Raw genomic sequence first — 22,399 nt, 5'->3', positions numbered from 1 at the left:
AAATATTATATATTAAATGTTCAATGAAATAAAATTTGGGATCAGAAAAATGAAGTATCAACAAAAGACAATTAAACACGATCAGATGTATTTTTTTAAAAAATGAAACATGGGGCCAGCCCAGTGGCGTAGTGGTTAAGTTCACGTGCTCTGCTTCAGCAGCCCGTGGTCTGCAGGTTCAGATCCTGGGCGCGAACCTAGCACCGCTCATCAAGCCATGCTATGGCCGCATGCCACATAAAGTAGAGAAAGATTGCCACAGATGTTAGCCCAGGCTAATCAACCTCACAAAAACAAAAAAACAAACAAACATGATCAGGCGTATGTTTTGAAAAAAACAATAAAACATTCAACAATAGATATAAAGTTGTTGAAAATGAAAATAAATGTTAGATACAGCTAAACAGAGAATTTATAAACTGTGAACTCTCATAGGCTGCAACATATGGAAACATGGAGACGTACAATATTAAAGTCGTTTTAATGCATATGAAGCATTGAATGAAAAATTCTAATGTATATCTAATCAAATTACTTGGAATAGAGAATGAGCAGATGCAAAATTTAAAGTGATCATTGCTGTGCATTTTTCATATCATAAAAAAGTCATGAAAAAGTGAAAACTGGAAGTAAGGTATATTAAGTAAAATAAAATTTATACATTGACACAGAGTTATATGATATCAATTAAAATAGAGATGACTTTAAAGTGCCCACAGAGAAAAGACAGATCCTGTACAATTGAACAACCCCCAGACTCACAGAAAGTTTCGAAACTAAAGAGGAATCCAGAAGAGAGTGGAATAAAATCTTCGTTTGCTGAGGGTAAGTCTCAACGTTTAACTGTCTACACAGAGGAGCTCTTTCACAACTTCGGGTGAAGCGAAGACATTTATAGGTTTAAAAATATGGAGAGTTTAGCATAAATGTCCTACACCACAGATAGTGCTAAAGGACGTAATTTACTCATTAATCCAAACATTAATTTACCACACATTTCCTGAGCGTCCTCTATGTGCTAGGTGCTGTTCCATGTCCCGAAAATACAACCAAAATCCTTGCTTTATGACACTTATATTTCCATTTGTGAGAAAGATAAACAAAAATGTAAATAAGTAAAAACTGAATGAATACATCCACAAACACATAATATATAAAATCTAACACATTAAAATATATAGCCCATCTAAGGAGAAAAATAGGGAAGGAAATATGGAGTGCCTGGGGTGGGATTGTGAGTTTAACTAAGACAGGAAAACTCACTGAGAAATATCCAATCATGTAGACAAATAAAGAAAAAGACATTTTGAGCAAAGGGAAAGCAAGTGGAAAGACCCCAGGTCCCGGGGGCATGTTGTGTCTTCTGATGACTAGTAAGGAAGTCAGACCCTTAGAAGAGAGAAGGGCACCCCAGGGAAGGGCGGTGGAGACCATACAGCTGTGTGCAGCCCACTTTAAGGCTTTTGGCTTTTGAAATGACTAAGATGAGAAGGATTTAGGGTAGAAGGCTGAAATATATTATCTGAGTTTTGTTGATTAGTCTAACTGCTTTATTGGAAATAGACATAGGAAAGAAAGGAAAACATGAAAAAAAAAAAGGGAGGAGGGGAAGGTAGAAGAAGAGGAGAAGAGGAGTGAAGGAGAAGAAGAAACAGAAGAGGAGGAGACGGAAGAGGTGGGGGAGGAGGAAAGGGAGGTGGGAGGGAGAAAAAGGGAGAGGAAGAGGAGGAGGAAGAAAAGGAGGGGGAGGAAGAGGAAAGACCAGCTAGAGGCTATCACAGTAATTAACAGCAAAAAGTGACATTGATTGAGCCAGAGCAGCTGCGATGGAGGGAGAAGCACTGGCCGGCCTCTGAAAATGAAGTCAGCAGAGATTGCTGGGAGATTGCTGAGAGGTATGGGAGAAAAAAAACAGCTGATCTCAAGGTTTTTGGCCTGAACAACTGCAAGGATGTCACCATTTGCTGCGATGAAGTCTCAGGGAGAAAAAGGTTTTCAGGGAAATATCAGAGTTTGGATCTAGAGCTGGTAAGCCTGAGATTCGTATTCTACATTCAAGTAGGGAGCTAGAGTAAGCAGATGGACACCTGACGATGGAATGCAGGGAAGAGTTCCAGGCTAGAGAAGGAATTGGGGGTCAATACCACATAAGAAGAAACTAAATTAGTTCACCAAGAGCACGAGCAAAGGTGGAGAAGAGAAGAGGTCCAAGCAACGGACATGGGGATTTGACAATAAAATGCTGCATAAATGCCAATATATTTGAATATTTAAATGAAAGGGACAAATTCTTGAAAAATGCAAATTATCAAAATTAACACAAGGACAAACAGTATATCTGAATAAAAAATATAAAATAATATACAAGCATGTCCAAAGCATTATTATTAATGAAATTCACACAATGAAACAGTCCAGTCACATTTGATAGTCCTTTAATGCAATATTAAATGCAATAGTAAATAATAAATAATGCAATAATAAAGCAATGAAAATTAGCAAAATCATGCAAGATACAACAGCTTATATGCAATCCACAGACATCATGTTGAGCAGAAGAGTCCCAACTCCTACTCTATCATTCCACTTTTATAAAGTTCATGTGCAGGCAAAACTAACCTGTCATTATAGATATTAGAACACGGTTTCCGCTCATGTGCAGGCAAAACTAACCTGTCGTTATAGACCTTAGAAGAAGTGCTTCCTGTGGGGGCTGATAAAGATAGGGTGTGCTGGAAATGCTTTATAGCCTGATCTGGGTTTGATGACTTGTCTTTTTTCTCAGCTTTATTAAGATATTGCTTGAGTCTTTTTAGACTGTAATCATTTCATCAAGGTGTACAGTTCTAATTTCGTCCACTTTCTTTGTTAAACTACTAAAAACATTTTATTTTTTATTAGAAAATAAAAACAAATCAAATAAGCAGAAATAACCAGAAATATATTAAAAATAGTAGTGTATGGAGACTAGCCCTATGACTCATTAAAATAGTCTATCAATCTACCATGACTTAGTAACAGAGTTGACACTGGTATGTTAAGAGAAAGATAGAACACAGGTACGGGATAGAATTTGCATGCGTATTAGTAGAAGAGATGGGAAGGTAAAACAAATATAATCTGAAAGTAGAACTGGGCTGTATAAGAAACAGACAAATCCAGAAACAATTGACATAATAAATGTGACTACATATACTTTGAAAATGTCTGAGTAAACAAAATCAAAACGCTATAGACAAATTAGGAAAATATTTGCAAAATATCCAAATTTTTACAGATCAATAAGAAAAATATTAACCACCTAATAGCAAAATATTTAATATAGAGTCTACCGTAGAAAAATACAAACATGTTTTGAATATAAGATGCTCAATTTGACTCATGATCAGATTTTCTAATTCCTCTACTTTTTAATTTTATGATAAGCATGTATTTTCTACATAGTATGAGGAAATGTTAATAAAACTATATGTCTGGCCGCATGCCCAGTGGAGCAAGCAGTGCGGGATAGTGTGTGGAGAGACCAAAGACAAGACCCAGAGACGGCGCACGAGACATACAGGTTCACCGGGACTTGCATATAGGGAGTGTCCAGGGGTGGCCGGCTGGATGGGGTACTGCACCCACTGCCACGGGTGGAGAGGAGGTTGCTCATATAAGCAGAGGACAAAGGCTATGTGCTTGCCAAGAAGGACTGTCCTTGGTGTGACCAGGGTTCCCAGGAACAGCAGCCCACGTGCAAGGGCTCCGTGTTCTTTCAAGACGTGATGTTCTTTTTAGTGCGTGTGAGGAAGACTGGCCCTGAGCTAACATCTGTGCCCATCTTCCTCTATTTTGTATGTGGGACACCTGCCACAGAATGGCTTGATGATCGGTGTGTATGTCTGCGCCCAGGATCTGAACCTGCGTGTGAACCCCAGGCTGCGGAAGCAGAGCGTGTGAACTTAGTCACTACGCCACTGGGCCAGCCCCTTGAATTGATGTTCTTTGAGTGAGGTAAGTTAAGATCCGAGTTGGCCGTGGATTGTTACAAATCCCTTCTGCCCAGGAGGGGGCCAGAAGGACACATGGTTGTAATAGAGCATGTAGTTACTGCTGAGCAAGCAAGGTCCTACACTATGAAAACACAATTTCTACTCTAGTAAGATTTATAATTTAAATTTTGTTATGCTCGGAAACATTCTCCATTAAAATTTGCTATAATGTTGAAAGAAGCAGTCTCTATGTTACCCTATGAAAACGCAAGAGTCATTGCCTTCAACTTTTTTTTGTTAACATATATATATATTTTTTTGGGGGGGGGGTGAGGAAGATTGGCCCTGAGCTAACATCTGTTGCCAATCTCCCTCTTTTTGCTTGAGGAAGATTGCCACTGAGCCAACATCTGTGCCACTCTTCCTCTGTTTTGTATGTGGGATGCCATCTTAGCATGGCTTGATGAGTGGTGCATAGGTCCTCACCGAGTATCGGAACCTGTGCCCCCCAGTCTGCTGAAGCAGAACTTAACCACTACACCACTGGGGCAGCCCCACCTTCAACTTTTTAAACTGCAACCAACAGTAAGACATTTTACATTGCACACTGCACACATAAAACACACACTCGTTTACCAAACAACATTGATGCCCACAACTTGAGTGGCATGTGGAAATATGCTGGTCTGTCCCACCCTTTTGTGCTTTATTAAAATAAATGCTAGTCTCCAGCCAGTCTTAAAAGCACTGCTGTAGCAGATGCCAAACTAGCTTGTATTTATTTTAAATACATTAACATGAATTTTGCGATATAGCAAGGATATTACTATTTATGACCATTCAATCTGAAAGCCTAATGTAGCAAAGTACAGCTGCGATCAAAGATTCTGACAGAAGCGAGCATCAGTTTAGCATCAACCTTTTGTGCCAATCAGTACGTAATTGTTGACTTTGATTACAGGTCTGTTGGATAAAGGAGTACTTTCTAAAACTTATGTGCATTACTTGCCTTTTTGAAAGAGAACATTTTAAAGAATTATGTCACTCTGAAGAGAAGGAAAAAAAGTTGTGGTTTCAAGTGTACCCACCTTTCACGGGAAAGAATGACAATCTTTTCATCATGTTAATGGTCCAAACAGGTGAACACGTAAAACTTCTTCAGAATCCTGTCAGAATTTTCACAGTGTAACCTCTCAATTGTAAGCAAAAAGAGTATTTATTCTCAACTGTAAGTAAAGGGATAGTTCTAAGCAGTTTTTCTGTTTTCTGTTCCCAAAACACAAAGTCAAGTCCCCTTTCTGTCTTCAAAATGAAAGAAGTAGTGAGTTCTCATCGTACGTGTGAACCTGAACATTTCCTTGTACTTTTTATTATACCACTTTCAAAGCTGCCAGGCTTCCAAGCTTAAAGCCACTTTGTCTTTGTCATTTCCCACTTCCTGTTACCCCAAGAAATAATGTTACTCTGAATATAGATTGGGAATTGTCACCCTCTAGTCACAGGTAAGGTGTAATTTCAGCCTTATTTTATCCAAACTACTATGAAATCATTAATTCATTGTTGAGTGAGTTTGTTTCATCTCATGAGGAAAATGGTGGCTCTATTCCTAAATTCAGCTTAAAAATTAGACGGAATCGCGCACAAAGCCATAGCCTGTTCCAAACTACTAGGATGAGACAGGGAAGGTGGACTGCAAAGGCCCCGGGAGCAGAGGGGGCATTTTGTGTGTAAGAGCTGATTTCTGTTTCATTATTGTGAAAATACGACTCTTCAAATGGCTTGTGACACTTTTCAATCACAAGAAATCTCTTTGCTTGTATTCAAATCGTCATGAAAGAGAAGGCTTTGGAAATAAAATGGATAGCTTTAATGAAGCTACAGCTCTTATGAATACATAAAATTCTGCATTTTGTTTGCTGTTTTTGATATTGACCTTAGTTTTTACTTTGAAAAATGTACAGAAAAACCTACAGAAAAGTTGTAGTAAAAGTCATATTTTAAGGACACTCATTTACCCCTTACTAGGATTCTTCAATTGTTAACTTTTGGAACATTTGTCTTCTCTTTCACTTTCGCTAAACATTCAAAAGTAAATCACAAACACAATGACACTCATCAACGTGACCCCGCACCCCCACATCTGCCCTGAGGGGAGGGCCCCGTCCGCCCCTCCCCAGGGTTGACAAGACTCCCAGGAATTCTCTGGTAAAGCGCCACAAGTTATTCCCTTAAAGAGCCCAGGAAAAACTAGAATTAAAGTGAACGGAAAACCTTGCCAGATTCCTGTAGATAATGGGGCTGCCCTCTCTGCTTTAAACCTCACGCGCTCTGGAGCCTGAAGACGGGATCCTGGGGAAGGCGACAGACGCTGGAGAAGCGTGAGTAGCGCCCGTGGGAAACGAAGGAAACATCTTAAGTCCCTTACTCTCCCAGGGACAGCTATTGCCTTCTTGTGAGTCTCATTTGTGCCCTGAAAACTCAGCTTGGCTTTCTGTCTGCCTGGAGCACTCAGGTGGTTGATGCTTGCGTATGCAGGCAGCTCAACCGTCCGGTCCGGGACCCAAAAATGTGGCTGGATAGAAATATGGGGCGTACCCCATTTGTGGCTAGAGTCTGCCGAATGACAAAACTGAAACAACTTGGTAACGCATCTGATGTCCTTTACTCAAGGGAAAACAGTCTATGGCCTGGGGCAGGGCAGTGCCCCCCTCACAAGTAGTGGATTGCTCTTTCTGTGGGATTTTGGCAAGAGTGAGGTCTCTAGAGCGTCTGACCAGGCAACGGGAAACGCTGTGATGGGCTAGGAGGTCGGAGATTTCCCTAGATGGCCAGCGGGTCCTGCTTCCTGGGGTCAGTGAACTAGCTGAAGCTGAGTTGGAGGACTGGATTGGTAAAAGCCAGAATTCTTCGACAGCTGTTTCCTGTAAGCGCAGGCTGACAGGGTTAGATGTGTGGTGTGGCCTGGGTCTCTGGGCCGCCTCCAGTTTGTGGGTCCTTGATATACAAATTAACCTTATCAGGTCCTACCAACCGTTGCCAGCTCTCAGGGGAATTGTCTAAGTCTTTCTGTCTTTCGGCTGTTTTTTGGGAGTGGCCAGGGATCTTGGAGAGTAATATCTTTTGCGCTGTCTTTGGAGATGCCTTTTGCATCCGAAGAGTCCTTCAATACCGCCAGGAATGTTTACTATTGGTCCCGGCTGAAACCTGACCAGATATTTGAAAGAAATTTTTGTTGTTTTTTTAAAGATTGGCACCTGAGCTAACAACTGTTTACAATCATCTTCTTTTTTTTCTGCTTTTTCTCCCCAAATTCCCCCAGTATATAGTTGTATATTCTAGTTGTGGGTCCTTCTTGTTGTGGCATGAGGGACGCTGCCTCAACGTGGCCTGATGAGCATGTCGGCACCCAGAATAGGAACCATCTAAACCCCCGCCACCCAAGCGGACATGATCTTTCCCACTAGGCCATGGCCGGCCCCAGGAATGTTTTTTTAAAGTAGCTCTCTGATCAGAAGTTGGGCAAATTGGGAGCTCATGCTCAGACTGGTAGAATTTGTTTTTCCTGCCTTCTACCCTCAGCTAAATGAAACTATGTACCCAAAGGAAAGAAAAACATTCCAAACACAAACAGCTCTAAATCTGGAACATAGGAACATTTCAACTTAGTTGAAGATCTGGTCTCCCATAGAAAGAAGCGAAGGTCATACAGCGGGATGGTTGGCTCAGCCCGTGGATAGCGTTCAGGTTGCAGCCCAATCCTTGAGAGATTAAGAACAACTGTCCTACAAATTAAGGCCAGTGTGTACAACTCGAGTTATAAACTGAACCTTTACAGGAACAGAAAAAGCCCAATCATTCTTTTTACCAATCCCCAAAACCCCTCATTCATCTCAAAAAGCTCATAGTTGTTGCAAAAATTCTGGATTTAGGAAACATAGGCCCTCCTTGGAGGAACCTGCAATCTGTCTCTGTGCCTTCGAGGCGTAAGTGTTCTGCCTGGTCTCCTCTAGGAGCTGAGGGTCGGCTCCTTGAGATGCCAGCTTCAGGGAGGTGATTCTATCAGAAGGAAAAAAAGGGAAAGGCTATTTACAACGTAGGTAGGTGAATGAAAAATCTTAAAAGTCTTCTCCACAAATACTAGTGAAAAGTTTAAGCCATCTGAGCAGGTAACAAACTTATTCCATTGGCCAAAATCATGATTTGGATCCAACTATTCTCTTATAAACTAGTGTTTTGCATTATCATCCCTGTGTCATAGCTAAAATTGTAAAATGAAAGCTGTAAGATCTCAGATTGCATCCGTCTGTATGTTCACGTGTGTCTATGTGTATATGTTACAGACGTGTGATATTTTTTCTACCTCCAGATGGTATTGCCAGAATTAATTTGTAAAGAGTTCTACTTAATTGCTTTAAAGACAAACAAACATTTATATAAATCAAGTATACTTTCAGAAATATAAAAACTAGTTTCAAATTCACATGATCTAGGATGATCTTTGGTAAATAAAATCTAGTTTAAGTTTGTTGATTTAATTAACACAGGCATGCCTTTAGAGCTATCAATATTAAATATAATGCAGACATACAATTTTTATTCTACTTAGGTTTACTAAAAGTCAAATAAGTTCGTGTTATCTCTGTTACAGCATTTGTCAGCAAGAAAGATAATAAGATGTTGGTTAGCTGTTTAATGTCTCATGAAATTTTTTTGAGGAATGTAAACATAACTGTTAAGAACAAGTAAATTAAATATATGTAAGTAAGATAAAAGTTTGCAAATGGATTTTTCAATAATAATTATGCTTTATGGTATGTCTACATAAAAATAGTTTCCAAAATCCTTTTGGTGACTTGAAACTTTAAAGTTATACTGAGATAAGTTAAATGATGGATGTTCACTGAATATCTAGATCATTTCCAAATAAGATAAAATATTGAAACACTAATTATTGATCATTGGTTTATCCACTTTTCACTTCTTCTTATAGAGAACTAAAGATATTTGAGTTTGTTAGTAAACATGTTTTGTGCCACATTGAAAAATTTATGTAGGGGAGGAAGACATTTCCTCTACCCACTGTGGGTTCTTCTGGCCAGAGAATGAATTAAATTCACATAAGACAGAATAACAGGAGAAAATTAAACAAAGCTTTATAACATGTATACATGGGAGAGGCTCAGGCAAGCTGAGCAACTCACCAAAATGGCTGAAGCCACCACCTTAAATATCATATCAAGCTAAAGACAAAGGAGGATGTTGGGGGTGGAGGGGGAGTTGATCATGGGAGATTACCACACAAGTACAGTAAACAAATGCAGATTTAACTCCTTGCCTTTGGCATTGATTAAGAGTTTCTAGAGATAAGGTCATTCCCCCTTCTTCCTGGAACAGAGAGGGAGACACATTTACAGATGGAGATTTCCTTTATGATGTAAATATTTCTTAACAAAGGGTAAGTAAACTCTACTTTTCAGCGCTCCTTTCCTGTCTGCAGTTTATTAAAAGTAACCCTCCCCAAACAATCATCATGCCAAAGAGACATATCTTGGGGTGGCCAATTCTAGGGCCCCACATTTACTGTGAGGAAGAATGTACTTCCAGAAATTATGAAATGTGTAAATTTGGCAATCCACAGAATCCTAGTGTTAACAGTCCACAATTGCTTACTTTTTAGTTTTCACTGGGAATTAATGATTCTAAGGGTTAAGAATTCTAATCAATTAAAACTACTTAGAAATAATAAAGATGAAAGAAAATAAGCATGTATGAAAAGTGGGTAAGGAGAGTAGAATGTGGTGGGGTTTTTGGATAAGGAAAGTTATGGAAGACATGGGTTTTTTAAAATCATTTTTAAATACCTCACTTAATTAACTGAGATTGATGGCTCATTGTGTTCTAATTTGCATTTCTTTCATTTAGCATTTTTCCATCTTAATTGACCTTTCTGTTTGTTTTTCAGTGAATCGCCTACACGTGCACTTCAGTGGTTATTTTTCCTATCAACTTGTTGCAATATTATTATTGCTTTGTAGGAGCCCTGATCAGTCCCCTTAACCAAACAGGGAAGTAATTGACAAGAGATGAAAGATAACATAACTTCTTTGAAGGTTACCATTAATTTAACAGTAATCATTATCACACAAAAGGAAATAACAAGTTTTAAGTCCACCTATGCTGAGTTCCTTGTTTCATTTTAATTGAAGTAATCTTGACAAATGCACTAAAAACAGTTATATATTTGATGTGATCCTGTTGATTTAGACTTCCTAGCTTTGAAAAAGATCTGTTAAATGTGTCCAATTTATGACTCTTTATCATTAAAGAGCAAAGTCTTTCACTTTATCCAGACTTTTTTCTTTGTAATGATTTTGTTTTTCCTCCATGAAGAAGAATAAAACTGTGACCAATATTTCCCTGACAAATCCTGTACTGGTAAGCCAACTTTTAAAAGGACTTTTCACTCTCCTTACTAATTTATTTTTAAAAAAGAATATCCAAAGCACTGTTAAACTCATTTTTGATGCAATTTTTTTTTTTACCACCTACTGAATATATAGAGAAAATAAACATGCAAAATGCTAAACGCAGTCTGCTCCCTGGCTGATTCACTGAGCACACTTACTTTGGTGCAGTCTGCTATTTCCCGCAATCGTGTCTGCTGTGCATTTGATTCTATTCTATCTGTATATTTTTTTCCAGGAGATACCAGGCTTCCTAAAAACACTCACATATATTTCTCCAAATGTCTTTACTTCGTATTTTACCATCCAGCACAAATTAGCCATCTCCTTAATTTACCATCTACATGGTAATCACAATGCTTACTCATTCTAGAAAGTCACTTGTAAAAGGATGTATTTTGATGATATTAAAATCTTTCTTGCTGGTACCATTGAACTTTTGTATTAGCCACCTTGTTTTGCGTTAGTCAAAAATATATCTAGATTAGCGCTATAAGTCCTTTAGCGCTTAATTCATGATATTGTAAGTCACTACAGTGTATGTACACGTTATTTTTAAAATATTTTATCTATTGTGATGACTGAATATCTTGATACAAAAAATATCTCCCTTAATATTAGCAAAAAAGAGTCCTATTTTTATTATGATGATTATTTAATGTTATGTCACTATGGCATTAGGATACAACTCTCTGAAAGACCAATTATTATTATGGTCACATAAAATAGAAATGGTTATTTCACTGTGGGGGTGTTCAAATGATAAAGGGAAATGATCAAGGATCTTCAGTGAAGGCATTCTAAAATGTGCAGGGAGGAGACTAAATCAAGACAATATACAAAATCATTAAGCAATTTTATGTCAACTCTTCTTTCAATGTCCAAGATATATAAAAAGAAACAAAAATCTGGTCTGCAAAGAGCTTTTAAAGTCCTATAGAATAGTGAAAGCATCAGTTTGCTTTGAAACGATCTCTTCCTCACTTATTCCTGAGAATGGAAAGTTGAGAGGAATTGATTGCAGTGTCTAATGTCAGCAAGTTAACACCTTCTTTTCTAAAAATATTTTAAGAACTGCAATTTTAACTCTCATCCTTGATCTTCACAGAAACTCAAACTCAAACAACTCTAGGCAGCAGGAGTCTCATTCTCAAAATAATAGGTGGCTCCTTAAGCAAGCCAGACAGTGTGGGGAATATCCATTTTAAGGCAAGCCAAACAGTGTTGGGAAATATCCATTTTAAGGCTTCTCCCAAACTAACCAATGGAACAAGAAAGGAAAAAAATATTCCCCTTGCATATTAAGCTCAAAGCAAAAATACTAGACCCAAATGTGAAATTCACAGTAGTGTATGTGTGTGTGTGCGTGTGTGTGTGCAAGAGAGAGATGTTTTACTTGAATGGATTTTCCCATTAGCTAGAGATCATTGACTAAGATGAAAATAGTACACTTTGTTAGATTCTTTGTGTCTCATATCTATAAACTTAAAATTTCGACAGAAGACTCTAAGGAGATGACTCTTATAAAGCACTCTCTAAATCATATGCCAAATTCTGTAAGTGATGTTTTATTAGAAAAATAAAGTTTATTTTCAAAATTGCGTTGTGGCTTGTATATAGTTACCAAAGCAGTGTGTACTGTGGGTCATTTTGAAACTATAAAAAAGCATAAAGAAAAAATAATTCCAGAGTTACTTGTAATGTCAATCCAAATGTCAGTTCAAAAGATTAATATACTATTAATACAAGATGAAATATCAAACAGCAACCTGATAGTTCTTCTTAAAATAAAATGCAAATTTTTCCATGTTGTTGGGTCTCCAGGAAGCTCTTGTTCTGGCATGTTGTTCTGTAATGTCCATAAATTTTTCTCTATTATTGGACTTCAAGTTTTTTCTCTAATAGTTGCTATTATAAACAATGTCCCTATGGATTCTTAAAATAATTTTTAAGGACAAATTTTGCTATATGTATTTTAAACCATGAAGATAACTATGTTATCTACCTATTGCTCCTTGGATATTTTTTTAAATGTATTTCAATGCCATATTATTTGGTCCATAAAAGTCACAAATGTTCTTTTTTCTTTGTGGATGCACTCTGACCTATATAAAAAAAATCCCTTTTCCCATTTAATGCTTTTGACTCTCAATTCTTTTTACATGCTAACAGTATGGCCATCACTGCTATCTTTTCATTGACTTTTCGCCATTATATATTTTTATCATTCCTTTATTGCTAACCCTTTATTTCGTTTTGTTTAATGAGTATTGCTTGCAATAGGTAAGTAGTTTCACCCACTTTTATTATGTCAGTGGACCTACTTGATGCGTGGTCTCCTGAGGGTCTCTTTTAAGCTGCGGTGTCTTTCTTTTCCTCCCCCCTCCTCTGCTTTCTCTCCTTCCCCTCCTCCTCTCTCTCTGCCTCATTTCCCTTTTCTTCTCCTTCCTCCGCCCCCTTCTCCTCCTCCTTGTCTTCTTCTTCTGTACTTCTTTGCTGTTGCTTTTTTTTCTTCTCTTCCTGGTCTTTTCCTGTATGCTCCAAAGCATCACTGATCTTTATATTCTCTAGACTCAGAATCATTTAGGCAGTTTTGTGTGGTCTAGCATCTCGAGGCGCAGGAGCACCACATCTTTGGTCTGAACTCAGACTGCTCAACTTAAATTCTAGCTCCGTCTCCTGACAGTTCTATGATTTGGGGCACATTATCAGTATTTTCTGGAGCCCAGTTTCCTCATCTCTAAAAGATACTAAATACATTACACATCTCATTGGATTACTTTCTGCATCAAATGACACATCGCTTGCAAATATTTAGAAAAATATCTGGAATTTAGTCATAATGTTACTCAATAAATGTTGCACTATTTTTATTAACATCATTATCATTAATAGTATTAATAATAAATAATAATAGCACCATCAACAAGATCTAGATTGAGTTTGAGAAATACTGATCCACAATTCTGCTTCTTGTCCATCATCTGCTGTGTGGAGCCAGGAGGTTTCCATGGCCTCTGCTGTCCTGTCTTCTAATTGTTTTCTAGCTTTGCTGTTTTTCCACGTGTGGTAAGTCTCCCATAGGGGAATCTTTTCTCCAATAGATTTGATGTGTCCTGTAACTTTCAGATTTTTCTGAGGTTCTTGGCATGTAGGTAATATAGTTTATTTTATATAGCAACGGTACTACACTTTTCTTATTTTTATATTAATATCAATTCAAAAGGAATGATCTTGGTGGAGGAGAGTAGCATTAAACAGGTAGGCTTGGTCTATCATTATTATTATTATTTTTTTTGAGGAAGATTAGCCCTGAGCTAACATCTGCTGCCAATCCTCCTCTTTTTGCTGATGAAGACTGGCCCTGAGCTAACATCCGTGCCTCCTCCACTTTATATGTGGGACACCTGCCACAGCATGGCTTGCCAATGGTGCCAAGTCCGCACCCGGGATCTGAACCTGCGAACCTCAGGTCGCAAAGTGGAACGTGCGCACTTAACCCCTGTACCACCCGGCCCCTGGTCTAGCATTTGTAATCTTAAGTCCAAATAAATTTTGTTTCAAAGAGAAGAATAATGTATCAACATGAAAAAAAGTATGTCAAATTCATACTCACAAGAAAATATTGATCATTGTCATCGACTGTGTCCAGAAACAATTTTGACTACAAATAGAAGAAGAGTGAGAGAAAAAAGGAAGCTTTTACAACTACCTTCTTGCTTCCTAAATGTGTGAATAGCCAGCCCTGAAGATCTCCATTCTGATCTGTGTTCTCTCTATACAATTAAACCCACTCACGTGACCTGGCATGGGGAGAAACGGTACTGGGGAGGGCCTGATGGTTTGTCTCTAGCATCCACACTGTCTCAGAAATATGCATAATCTTAGCACTTTCCAATCCACCATAACTATTCATAGGTGATGGATATGTGTACTTCTACGCAAGTCTATAAGAGTACATGGTTTTAAAAGTTAACTTGGGGGCTGGCCCAGTGGTGCAGTGGTAAAGATAGTGCATTCTACTTTGGCAGCCCAGGGTTTGCTGGTTCGGATCCTGGGTGTGGACATATGCACCACTTGGCAAGCCATGCTGTGGCAGGCGTCCCACATATAAAGCAGAGGAAGATGGGCATGGATGTTAGCTCAGGGCCAGTCTTCCTCAGCAAAAAGAGGAAGATTGGTGGTGGATGGTAGCTCAGGGCTAATCTTCCTCAAAAAATAAATAAATAAATAAAAGTTAACTTGTTTGGAGAATTTAGAATCCAGGCAGAAGACACCTCTATTATTGCAAAAGCAGTGGGTGTTCAGGAAAAACCTGTAACTAATGACATGGTCAAACTAGATAACAACAATCCTTAGACAGCCATTTCTCTGGTATGTACCTGACTTTCTCATTTGCTGTATAATGAGATGAGCTTGTAATCCTCCTTATAAAGGAACACTGGCACAACTCCTTTTATTCATAACGGCTGTTTCCTCTGCTTGTTAGTGCTGTACCCATGTATTTGGAAATGCTTTCACAACCAAATGACTTCCGAGTATCCATGAGTAGATTCCTCAACTACTCAGTAACAAGAATGAGAGAGTGGGTACTTTCTGTTCTTTGCATTTTTTATTATTTTCTTTTGCTCATCTGAAAACTACAGCCATGTTTTCTGGTATCTAGTGTGTTAACAAATAGAGCTTAAGTTTGCTTTGACTTAAAGATTATAGAAAAGAGTGACTCCTTGCTCACTAGAATAAATATCTCAAGTTCTAACACTACCTGAGAATAACGTATTTAAAGACGCTAACATTTAAATTAAGGCTGGAAAATTCTTTTTTTTTTTTTTTTTAAGATTGGCACCTGAGCTAACTGTTGCCAATCTTCTTCTTTTTTTTTTTGCCTACTTTTTCTCCCCAAATCCCCCCAGTAGATAGTTGTATATTTTAGTTGTGGGTTCTTCTAGTTGTGACATGTGCGATGCCGCCTCATCATGGCCTGACGAGTGATGCCGTGTCCACACCCAGGATCCTAATCGGCGAAACCCTGGGCCGCCAAAGCAGAGCGAGCGAACTTAATCACTCGCCCATGGGGCCGGCCCTGGCTGGAAAATTCTAATAAGGAGTATTATTGACTCACGAAAGATTTTAAGATATTAATAATATATTTGCATTGTAAAGCACCTTTTGGCAAATGACAAAAAAAAATAGAAAATCAATGACACAAAAACCAAGATATGAAGCTTATTTCATTAGAATATTTTGTTCAGAGTATAGACTTTCTATTTTTAAAAAAAACATTAAAATATCAGCTTTGACAGTTTTAGCTATGTGATACTGGACAATTTATCGTTTTTTCTCAACTAAAGAGGTTATGTTAAAACATAACTTTAAAGATAACAGCCTTATTAAATGAAGTAATGTGGACCGTCAAGCATAGAGTAAGTGCTCCACAGCTGGGTAGAACACGTAAAACTACGTCTGTTTTCAAAACAAAACAAGATTCTACTTCTTGAAACACTGAGGTGAGCACTTGTGGTGAATTTGAAACATATTTTAATTTTCAGTAATGTTTCCATATGACTCATTTCACAGCACATTTATATTCATTATATTCACACTAGCTCAATAAATTAGAAATAATCATTTACGTAAATAGAATTAAATATGTTCTGGCTTTTACCGCTTTTAAAGATATACACCAGAAGATGATGGTGGTTGTGTTTAAAACAAAGTATAAGAATTTAACTGTGAGACATCTTATTTAAATCTTTTCCTTTTTATTTTTAAAGCAACCATAGTTTACTGTACATAGAATAAAATTACTCACTGGACCACACAGCTCATTTTGTTTACTTTTGGCACCATAGTCCACTTTAATTAAGAACGTTTTCAGAGAATCACAATGCCAAAATTCTGCTTTCCTGATTGAAAGAAAAGGCGCAGTTAGCTGTTCTATTAGCAACGTGAATGATGCTATTAGAGCAGATAATGATTTAGGGAAGCACACTTAGAAGAGGGTAAACTTTAGTACAAAGAACACAGAACAAAATGAAGTCCACACTGATCAGTTACTCAAAGTGAGATATACGGGCTCATGGTTGCCAAATATTCTTACATAGACAGGTAATGTAGAGTTTTGGTTTTGTTACATATTCTAAAGCCCTTTGTCTCAAAATTGGCGATCCTAAGCTTTACCACAAATGGAGTAATGTCATATAATAGAAAGATAATTGAGTGTTTGCATGTGTGCCTGTGCCTATGGGCCGGAGGAGAACATACATGTAAATGTACATTCATGATAGTAGAGACAGAGAAATCCTTGAGGCATTAGTTTTTAAACCAATAGACAGCAAAGAACTGAAATTAGCAACACAATCAGGCTGGTCAGAAAGGTTATAATACATTTATACAAAGAATTATTATGCAGTCAATAAGTACATTCAAGATATATGATTCAGTGGAGGGGACAAGATGTGGAATAGTTTGTATTATAAATTGCTATTTGCAACATCCGCATAAAATTTTAGAATCCTTTCAGGCTGTGAGTAAGCAGTTTCAGGGTCACGGGTAAGCTGCATGATCTCTGAAGAGTTACCCGGCTGCAGCAATCATTCCAGGTGAGGCTTCCGTAGATGCTGGATTTCTTTTTGGAATGTAGGCTATATAAGAAGCTGTTAAGAGTGGGAAGTTAAAAGTAAGATTTTAACATTTACTCTTACTAATATTTGAATTTTTAAAACTTGTTTAAGTATCTGTAGACAATTTAGTTTTTAAAATAAAAGACCTTACAAAAACAATATTTTCTGCATCATTAATTCATGTTTTAGTCTTTCATAAATAGACATTTTACTATAAACCTGAATGTATCCAGACTTTTTTAAAAGAGTAATATCAATCAAGAATTAAAAGTTTCTGGGGCCAGCCCAGTGGTGTAGTGGTTAAGTTCACACACTCTGCTTCAGCGGCCCAGGGTTTGCGGGTTCAGATCCAGGGCACATATCTACACTTCAATCATCAAGCCATGCTGTGGCTGCGTCCCACATACAAAAAATAGTAGTAGATTGGCACAGCTGTTAGCTCAGGGCCAATCTTCCTCACCAAAAAAAAAAAGAAAGAAAGAATTAAGAGGGGCTGGCCTGGTGGTGCAGCAGTTAAGTGCACGCATTACACTTTGGTGGCCCAGGGTTCACTGGTATGGATACCAGATGTAGAACCATGCACTGCTAGTCAAGCCATGCTGTGGCAGGTGTCCCACATATAAAGTAGAGGAAGATGGGCATGGATGTTAGCTCAGGGCAAGTCTTACTCAGCAAAAAGAGGAGGATTGGTGGCAGATGTTAGCTCAGGACTAATCTTCATCATAAAAAAGAATTAAAAATTTTTCTCTGAGTGACTTTCAAAATACAACACAGTATTTTAACCATAGTCACTTCTGTACATTTTGCAATATATATATATATATATATATCAAACCATTATGTTCTACACTTGAAACTAATATGTGATGTGTCAATGACATCTCAATAATAAAAGAAAAGTTAAATAATTACTACATTTTTCTAAACTATCCTTTGTTATATAAACACAAGTTAATTTTCCTTCTTACAGTTATTTTGTCATGAAAAAGGAGGTGAATATGAGGAAATTATGTGGTTCTGTAAATCCATTACTGAACTTTTCTGTAGAAGTCCTATTGCCTGGCATAGAATTATCTCTATCAAGGAAAGCATCTATAGTTTTAAAGACTGCTTGATCATATCCCAATGGGATTGCAAAATGCTAAGACTTACATGCTTCTACGGTAGATGTGACAACACAGTGAACCGGAAGTCAGTGTCAGGCTTTAGCACAGAGAAGCCCAGACTCACAGGTTCACATCAGCCTTTGGTAAGATTTTCAAAAGTGGTTTTCATTTCTACTGAAAAGAGAATGAAAATTATTGTCAATATACGTATATACTGCTGTGCAGGACTAGACTCAAATTGCTCTAAATAAGTGGTGCTATTAGTCTGTACTCTAAATCTCTGTGCTAATCAGAAACTTTCTACAAAATGAATAGAAGTTTACCGTATGTGAAAATGACCCCTAGACTCAGTGAAATGCACGTAGATGAATGTTTATAGAAACAGCATGTTTGCAGAAACATTATGAGAACTTCAAGTGAGGAGATACATGAGGTGAACTTGTTTATTTACAAATTGGGCACCTGCTATGTGCAAGGCACCAGGTGAAGCTGCGGGCATCGGGGAGGGGCTGTGTAAGGGCAGATTATCTGGTATGGATTACCTACCAGCTGAGAAGATTGTAAACTATTGAATTCTTATATTGAATATATATAAGTATGTGTGTGCGTGTAGGAAATGTGTAGATAGGCATCATGGGGCAAAGCCTTAAAAATGTAGTCTCTTAAAGTGAGAAGTCTGTCTCCATAATCACAGAACTGGATTTTGCCCATTGTGTGTAATTGTGAAGGGTCTGAAACTATACGCCATTTGCATGCGACAGGTTGGCCTGCCATAGTTTCCTGGATCTTGGCAGATGTCACAAGATTCCTGGGACAGAAATAAAGGACTTTATTACTCATGGCACAGCAAGCAATTTGGGCATCATGTGTATGTTTGTTCTTCTTGCCCCCCGATCTCGTGAAGCTGATGCACAGACAGACCTGGGTGGATGCTGCACACTGGTGGGTTTGCCTTATAGCCCAGGAAATCTAAGCTTAGGAATGTGTTTAAGGGAGCTGCTCGTAAATCTGCTCAACCGTTGCCTCAGAGGAAGACATTTTCTTTATTATCTTGGACAGCACATGACTCTGGATTCTGAATTCTGCCCCAGAGGAGGCACTATCTCTATCTTCCAATGCTGTTTGCTATACAAACGTCTAGGAAAACATAGTCCAGAACAAACGCTCTTAATGCTTCTGTTTGGAAGACATGCAGAAGTATGAGAGACCCTTGGAGAATTGTCTCCCAGCACATAGCTCCTGGATAATCTTCTGACAATAGTAGGAATGTTGGCCTTTTGAAAGAAGTTTAAAATTATTTCATAATTAGAATATGATTCCACCTAGACTTTCTCAATATTAGATTGGTCTGAGATTTAATGACTTTGATAATTCTTGATTATCTTTACACAAAGGACTTGATTTGATTTGCTTTTTAGACTTTAGTAAATATCATTTCTCAAGCATCTGTTGAATCGATGATCCACAAAACAGAATAGTATCCACTCAATAAAGATCCAATTCTTAGACTGATTTCAAGTTTATTTTGAGGGTTTTTTTTTTTTTTTGTAATGACACATGTAAACTGTGTAAGTATAGGACAGCCTTTTGCTCCAATTACACTATGGAATTATAATAAATAATAGTCTCACTATAGAATGTTGTTGGAACCATTCCAATATTTATTCTGTCAAGGTAAGCATCAAAAAGTGGAAATATATTCTAAAACATATGAAAATATTTTGAAAGTTTCTCTTTTAATCTATGCCACTCCCTGGGTAGTAGTGCCACTCCCTGGGTAGTAGTATGTGAATACCTGGACCATAAATGTCTACCTTTAAATATGTTTGTAATTTTACCCATGTTACAAAGGTGAGTTTGTAAGATTTCATAATATTTAAACAAAATAGAGAAGTCACCTAATATACTGGATTAAAAAAAACTGTTACAAAGTGTTTGACATTTCTTCCTGTCTCTGATTTTCTCTCTATGAAAATTAACATGATAACCTTTGAAAATTAGTAGTAAGTATTTGGATCTTTATAGATCTTATATATTTCCCTTTCTTTTTCCATCCCGCATTCTCTCATGATAATTGCTCAGATTTACATAAATTGATTGCCAAAATATTCTTTTTTTTACCTAGATAAATGTCACTTTCGCAGGAAAATTGATAGGGTATAACTCTGTGTCTTGAAGGGAAGTTCATAGTAGACAAGATAATAAGGTCTGAAAACATAGCAGTTAACTTTTGGATAAGGAAAATCAGATGAGGCCTGGTGGTCAATAAATTAAACTCCAGTAGAATATTCCAGAGAAGAAGCGAGGGGAGGTATCCACTACTCTATTAGAGAGTATCCTCTGGTGAATTTAGATGAACAAACATCTGTTCTATTTAAAATGTTATATAAGGCCAATACTTAAAATACTGTTTCCCTTTTTATATATTAAGAAAAAAGTGAACATCATGCAGATTAGAGCTGACAGTCAAGCTGTGCAAAAGAATGAGGCTACAGAAAACCGAGGAGAATCACAGACTTCGTTCCTGGAACGACCTGTCCTCCATCCTGTATCACTTTTTCCGTGATCCTTTTGTGTCACCGTTTTACACTTTCCTGCTCCTCCCCTCTGTTTCTTCAGTTTTGGGAATTATCTGCTGGGCTCTCTGGGTCCTCAGTTTTCCTTGCTCTAGTTTCTGGAGTTAATCTAGGCATTTTAAAAATGGCTCAACAGAGTTCGATCGGTAGGGGGAGCGGAGAGCGGACCCCAGAGAGCACTGAGCACCCCCACCGCCGCCGCAGGCCTAGTTACCATCACACCCCGGGGGGAGCCGCAGCTGTCACAGCAGGCCCCACTCACCATCACCGCAACCGTGAGCAGCGAGGCGGAGACCCAGCAGCCGCCCGCCGCCCCCGCCCTCAGCGCTGCAGACACCAAGCCCGACACCACGGGCAGTGGCACAGGGAGCGGCGGCGCCTGCCCGCGGGGACAAGAAGGTCATCGCAACGAAGGTTTTGGGAATAGTCAAATGGTTCAATGTAAGAAACGGATATGGTTTCATCAACAGGAATGACACCAAGGAAGATGTATTTGTACACCAGACTGCCATAAAGAAGAATAAACCCAGGAAGTACCTTCACAGCGTAGGAGACGGAGAGACTGTGGAGTTTGATGTTGTTGAAGGAGAAAAGGGTGCGGAGGCAGCAAATGTTACAGGGCCTGGTGGACTTCCAGTGCAAGGCAGTAAATATGCAGCAGACCCTAACCGTTAGAGAGGCTATCCACGTTGCAGGGGTCCTCCATGCAATTACCAGCAGAATTACCAGAATAGTGAGAGTGGGGAAAAGAATGAGGGATCCGAGAGCGCTCCCGAAGGCCAGGCCCAACAGCACCGGCCCTACCGCAGGCGACGGTTCCCACCTTACTACATGCGGAGACCCTATGGGCGTCGACCACAGTATTCCAACCCTCCTGTGCAAGGAGATGATGGAGGGTGCTGACAACCAGGGTGCAGGAGAACAAGGTAGACGAGTGAGGCAGAATATGTATGGGGTTATAGACCACGATTCCGCAGGGGCCCTCCTCGCCAAAGACAGGCTAGAGAGGATGTCAATGAAGAAGATAAGGAAAATCAAGGAGATGAGACCCAAGGTCAGCAGCCACCTCAACGTCGGTACCGCCGCAATTTCAATTACAGACGCAGACGCCCAGAAAACCCTAAACCACAAGATGGCAAAGAGACAAAAGCAGCCGATCCACCAGCTGAGAATTCGTCCACTCCCAAGGCTGAGCAGGGCGGGGCTGAGTAAATGCCGGCTTACCATCTCTACCATCATCCGGTTTAGTCATCCAACAAGAAGAAATGAATATGAAATTCCAGCAATAAGAAATGAACAAAAGATTGGAGCTGAAGACCTTAAGTGCTTGCTTTTGGCCTGTTGATCAGATAACTAGAACTATCTGCATTATCTATGCAGCATGGGGTTTTTAGTATTTTTACCTAAAGATGTCTCCTTTTGGTAATGACAAACGTGATTTAAAAAAAAAAAAAATGCCTGGTTTCTCTCAATACACCTTTAAAGGTTTTTAAATTGTTTCATATCTGGTCAAGTTGAGATTTTTAAGAACCTCATTTTTAATTTGTAATAAAAGTTTACAACTTGATTTTTTCAAAAAAGTCAACAAGCTGCAAGCACCTGTTAATAAAGGTCTTAAATAATTTAAAAAAAAAAATGGCTCTACAGTTCCTTGCT

At 38.5% G+C, this 22,399-nt stretch overlaps 1 pseudogene; it reads left to right on the top strand.

Moving 5' to 3' along the window:
- Positions 1-18,199: 18,199 nt before the first annotated feature.
- On the top strand, positions 18,200-22,086 carry LOC103543738 (Y-box-binding protein 1 pseudogene; annotated as a pseudogene).
- The last annotated feature ends 313 nt before the right edge of the window (positions 22,087-22,399 follow it).

Source organism: Equus przewalskii, chromosome 1 (assembly GCF_037783145.1).
Source record: "Equus przewalskii isolate Varuska chromosome 1, EquPr2, whole genome shotgun sequence".
NCBI lineage: Eukaryota > Metazoa > Chordata > Mammalia > Perissodactyla > Equidae > Equus > Equus przewalskii.
The sequence above is the reverse complement of the archived record's forward strand: the minus strand, read 5'-3'. Positions and strand labels throughout refer to the sequence as shown.